Genomic DNA, 6,000 nt, shown 5'->3' with positions numbered 1-6,000 from the left:
GAACCGACTTTTAATCAAAATTTGTCTTCTAGGTACATGTGGTCTGGTGGCATTAGTTAAGGTAAGACAGTAGCATGCCAGCTATCTATGCGCTTGTCTGATCAGTTCCCAAATCCTAGGGCATGTTCTGGGAAATGGTCAATGTAGGCAAAACTCTCTTGTCTGACATGGATTCGAAATCAGAAGAGGAGAAAGTGCGACTTCTCAGGGCTGTAGGCACATGGGTCAAACACCCAGCAGCTCTCACCAGGCTGCCTTATGTCGGTTTTAGGCCCAAGACAAAGTTCTCTACAGAAACCCAAGCCTCCCCTAAATTCCAATCACCCTGAAGCATAGCTGTTGTTTCCCAGCCTCTGTGAAATCCCCAGCAGAGTCTCTGGTGGCCAGAGCTGCCTGACAGGGAACGGTCTCGATTCTTGGATTTGGCAGCACCAGCTGGCAGCTTTGTGGACAAGAGCTCCAGGACTTGATACAAGAGAAACTGATGAGAGAGGTTCCGAGCCTCCTGCCTTGACTAAGGGAGCTGAAGTAGCTTTTGTTTGGCTGTTGAGGCTGTTTGAACCTGGGATGGCTGCAGATAGATGAAGCCCATCAATGCCAGGTACCCAGCTGGAAGCTTTACGGGTGGCAGTTGCTCTGTTTAGGATCTGATGGGGTTTTGTTACACCTGCTCCTGTTCCCTGAGGGGGTCAATGATAGCATATAAATGTGGTTTCTCTCTCTCTTCACTATTTTTATGAGCGTTCCTTGGAAGGCTGGACTGTGTGTGAAGACAGAAGCTGCCCTGTACCACAGGAATGTTGCCAGTTTGCCTCCTGCAGCCTGAAGGTCGCTTACGCAGGTACTGACTGACAGGAGAATGGTGTTGCAGGAGAGGTGAGGTTGAGTGAGGGCTGGGTGATGGGTAATTGCTCCTCACTCTGAACTCAGCATGTTGTATCATAGCACTGTGTATCCCATCGGCTCACCCTGGCTCTTGGGCAAGTTGCACCTTCTGCCATCAGAACTTGCCTTGGAGGGATGGCCGCATTCCACTGTGGCTCCAGTGGAACGTAAGGCTTAGGGAAAGGTGGTTCTGATACTTTAAAGCCAGTTCTGTTCCTGAAATGGCTTTAAACTAGCCTCACTATTTCAAAGAAAAAACAAATGTTAAGTAGGATGTGAGTGAACCTGGGACTATTTTACCACAAAACTTCTTTGTCTCTCAGAGGTGCAGAGGGTTGAAGATACGTAACATTCGACTTCATGGCATTCTGAAGCAAAGTATGTTCTTGGGTTCTCTGCTTGCAAACCAGCACAACATAGATGTGGGAGCTAAAGAGGCCGAGCTTAGAAAAATTCTGTCCCACTTCTGATCAATCACCATGTCTCCCAAACTGATCTGCATGACAATTATTCAGATGGACACCTAAGTTTAACCAAAACTCTGCCATCCCTAACCTGCTAAACCTATATTATTTGCTGCCCTGCTTATTCTATGGCTTTAAAATACCTTCTGTAATAGACAACCAGAAAAGACCTGTAGGGCTTGCAGGTGAGGTTTGGATGATGATGATTATTATTATTATCATTATTATTATTTTTAGCCATTTCTAAAACAGCAATCATGTGCCTTACATAAATTTAGAAGGACATCAAATCCTTCCAGGAACAGCCCCTGAATTATCATACCTAGAGGTGAGTGAAGAATGTTCACTGGTGTTAAGTACCTATGAAGAAAGCCCCCATCAAGCCTGGCTAATGCTGATAATCAGTGATTTGAAGGAACAGGATGCTTTCTGTGTGCATGTGTGGATCTGATTTCTTCTGTCTGTGCTGTTCCTGACTGATGGAAGCTGAAAATGTCTTTCCATCGACAAAACCTTTAGCAAAAGACTTAAGGAAATGAGGAGATACTTTGGTTTTCATTTGATAACACAGAAAATATACTTTTTTGCAGATTGGTCAGGGTTTATTGAGTTTCCTGCAGTATACAAATGAATCTATTTGTTCTGAAGTGACTGCCCCTGACCCTCCAGAAACAGCAGGCTCCTATGATTTCAAATATTGAGGAACATCCCTTGAGAAACCACGTGCCATGAAAGGTACAGCAAGGGCCTTTGAAAGACCTATGTTTAAGCTGACCCCCTGTGTAAAGCTTAAGGAGGGGGGAGAGGACCCATCATGCAAGCTTCTTTCTGGGGAAAGGGAAACTGAGGTGAGAGCTCAAGGAGCTCTTCTATCTTGCTCTAACAATCCACTTTTTTATCTGAGACGATTGTGCCCAGCATTTGGGAAGCCTCATAGCCACCTCCCAAACCCATGCTATCAGTATCATCTCTGGTCTTGCTTGTGTCAAGCGTTGGGAAAAAGCAGGGTGCCAAATGCCTCTGCCCTGAATTCCTAGTTGGAGAGGCTACACCTCTGAGGTCCTGCAAGGAATTTTCAGGCTGTCAGGAGAGCTGATGGTCTTTGACATGTTGCTTCTCTTATTTGGCATGTGAACACACTTATGAGTGAGAGAAACAGCAGGGAAGAGCTGGGGTCACCCCATGGTCCTGTTACTCCTCTTGTGGAATTGGGCTCTGGCTGCTGCGAGGTGTAAGGCATGCTGCAGCCCTCGCGCAGATACTGTAAGGGGAGTCCTAGGGGCTTGCTGAATTCTTGAGATAACTGCAGAGAGCTCTGTACCTCGTGCTACAGATCACACTGCTTGTCCCCCATGAATATGGGACAGCATAGCTCTGTGGGCTGCCAGGCTGAGGCTGTGTTCGAGTTTCTCTCTCTCTCTCAAGTTTCATATGCCTCCCTACTCCATATATGTAGCCTTTACTTGCCCTTCTCAAGGTCTAATTTCATTCCCCTGATGTGGTAGGGCAGGAAGGATTTCAGGGGAGACTGTGTGTGCCAAAGCCTGTGATCAACAGGAGCAGCGAGGGCACAGCAGCAGCCTGAGCATGTGGCCAGTGGGGATGGATATTTGGCAGCTCTGGCATTCCCCCAGCTCAAAACATGCTGCTGAGTGGAGAACCCACACCTCTTGCAGGCCACTCACATGGTTTCAAAAGATGAAGGTAGGTGCAACTGTTGTGTGTTGTCACCCAGGTGTCAGGCACACCTCCCATCCTTCCCTGTCTGCTGTAGCTTACTGGGTGAGCTGCAGGATCGGGCCTTTTGGGAGGCCTGACTAGAGAGCCCTGCTGCTCTGGCAGCTTTCTGCAGAGAACAGGAAGTCCTGTGCACAGCAGACACAGCATTCTTAACTCTGGTTCCCTTCACTTAACTATAGTTGTTGCTACTTGTGGACTGCCTCACATCCTGGAGCCCTAGGTCTTCCTTAAGGTGGTTGAGATGCAGATGGGCTATGGGTGCTCTATGGCTCAACTGATAATGCCATGCCAGTGGTAACTGCTGATTCTTCTTTCCCTCCCCAGTGACGCTCTATCCCTGTGACCTGCTCAGCTTCTGCTGGCCCACGACCTGCTACAGGCTTTGAAACTGGATGCCTTGACTGGTTGTGACCCATGCTGGTGCCATGGCAGGTGCAGATCAATTTACCACTCCCCAGTTTGTGTATCACTTGCTTTGCCACTTGGCACAGAAACTGGAGATGGTTGTTTCTGAATGAAGCAGGTCTCACCATGGATAGAGGAAACAGGAAGATCGGACTCTTTGTGAGTTTGGTGGTTTTGGAGAGCGAGAAATTGTTTGTGTTAAAGCTGCTGGAGCTGTTCTGTTCTTTGCAGTTCGTGTTCATACCAGTTGCTGGCTCCTCCTTCCCTGGGAAGCGCCAGGGAGAAAGGCTTGGTGGCTCTGGAGGCATCAGGCAGCTGCAGTGCCCTGCACTTGCTTATCAGCCTGTGCTCCTGCCTCAGGTGCCTAAAAACTGGAGCAGGATGCTGGAGTTTCCTGTGCACTTCTCTGAAGTAGGCCCCGAGTTACCAGTTTGTTTTCACCTGTCATGAATTGTTAGGTCTCACACACACGTGCTGTGCTACACAGGTGGAAAAACTGAGGGAGCTCAAAAATATATTTGAAGACCAACGTTAAGGAGCAGCATCTCAATTTTTCCTCTGCAGCAGTTTCTCTCTGGTCACAGGCCTCACTGTTTTAAAAAGATGGAACAAGTAACACTTTCCCTTTCCCCTTTCCTTTCTCCCTGCACTCCCTTAAACACACACTTCCTGTTGCCATTCCTCCTTCCCCCCAGCTGTGTCCCTGTAACTCTGCCTCTCACTGGTGCTCAGGCACAGGGGAAAGCAGCGCTGAAGGGTTACTGGGAGGCTGTGTTTGTTAGCAGCTGTGCTGTCCCTGCCATGCTGCAGGCTGCGCTCAGCACTACAAACGGATCTCCCAGGCCTAGGTTCTGTTCATGCTGATGCTCCAGTTCCCTTGTTCAGACTCCTTGCACAGAGCATCGCTGAGAAACAAGTAACCCTTTTCCCCCCTGCTGTCCAGTGGAGCCATTTGAACCTGAATTATGAACCATCAGTTGAGCTGCGTCCTTCTACAACTACTGGGCTCCATCAGCAGAGGGGTGGCAGATTAGACGTTAAGGGGAGGTTTTTTACAGAGAGAGTGGTGAGGGGCTGGAACAGGCTGTTCAGAGAGGGGGTGGATGCCTCGTCCCTGGAGGTGTTCAAGGCCAGGTTGGATGGGGCCCTGGGCAGCCTTGTGTAGATCCAGGCCTGGAGGTTGGTGTCCCTGCCTGTGGCAGGGGGTTGGAGCTCTGTGATCCTTGGGGTCCCTTCCAACCCAGACCATTCTATGATTCTATGATACTGCTGTGTAGCTATAAGTGATGTAAACCCATCAGAGAAACAGGACCCCGGAGTCCTGCCAGGCCTGAATGAAGACCTTTCATGACATTAATCTTTGCTTCAAATGTTGCTTTGTAAATAAACAGAACCTTACCTGTGAAACCAGGAGCAGTGGTGACAAAACCGTAGGCTTTACATCTAAGAGACCAGTTTGTTACAGATCTAAGTACCAACAGTGGGCTTTTGTCCATTTGATGTAAATGTTGATGGTACTGATGTTATGTGACTTTATTTACTCTTAAGTTCCATCTACCCAGAAAAAATGTCACTGATGTTCAGACAGCTCAGCAGGAAATGTGGTCAGGGAACTGTTTTTGTTATTTTTGTGTTACTCATACTACAGAAAATGAGTTGTTATTTGTACCTCTCTGTGAGATGATGTCATGACCACTTTCAGTGCTGTGGCCTTTAGGTGGGTATTTTTAATTTGCAGCATTGAAACATGAAATTCTTATTAATCTTTAACCAGGCTCATGTTAACCACAAGCCAAAGTTTGCAGAGTGTTGTTTTTTTTTTTTAATGACACATAAGTTATACAGTAGTGACAGGCAGGGAAATCCCCTAAATTCCTTTATTGACCAAGACCAGAGAACTTCAAATAGAGGGCCCTGAGAGTGAGTGAAGGCTGAGGAGCAAAGAGGCTTTATACCTGGAAAGGTCTAACCATGCCCTTTAGGTTTCTAACCAGTCTCCCTCTGTGTTTAAATTGTGCATAGAAGAGAAACAGCAGTTCCCCAGGTGGATCCTGCCCTTCGGCTGCGTGGAGTAAGGAAGAGCCAGGGAGTTTTCCAGGGACAGGAGCAGGGCTTTGACCACTTGTGATGGAGGACCAGCCATCCCTGCTCTGCACTGCATCAGCCCTGTGGGCAGGTGTCTGTTCAGCAAGACAAGCTCTGATGGAGGGATGTGAAGCCCTCACATTGTCTTCCCTGCTCTTGGTGAGCCGGAGCACTCCAGCTGCAGGCCAGAGTTACAAGCCAGGCAGCCCAGTGTGGCAGGTGAAAGGCTGGTGCCCATCTGCACCGCTGCACGGACGTGGCTAAAATAAATCCATGTCTGCTGCCACTGTCAACAAGTGTAATTTAGTGTTGTGGCCCAGGCAGCCAGGGCAGCACCTTCTGCTTTTTTGGGAATTAAGTTCTGCACTGCAACCCTGACAGCTGGGCCAGGCAGGTTGCTTTATTTGACTGGGTTGCTTTA

The sequence above is a fragment of the Gallinula chloropus genome (assembly GCF_964237585.1).
Source record: "Gallinula chloropus genome assembly, chromosome: 14".
In the NCBI taxonomy this organism is placed as follows: Eukaryota; Metazoa; Chordata; class Aves; order Gruiformes; family Rallidae; genus Gallinula; species Gallinula chloropus.
This window is presented reverse-complemented; position numbering follows the sequence as displayed.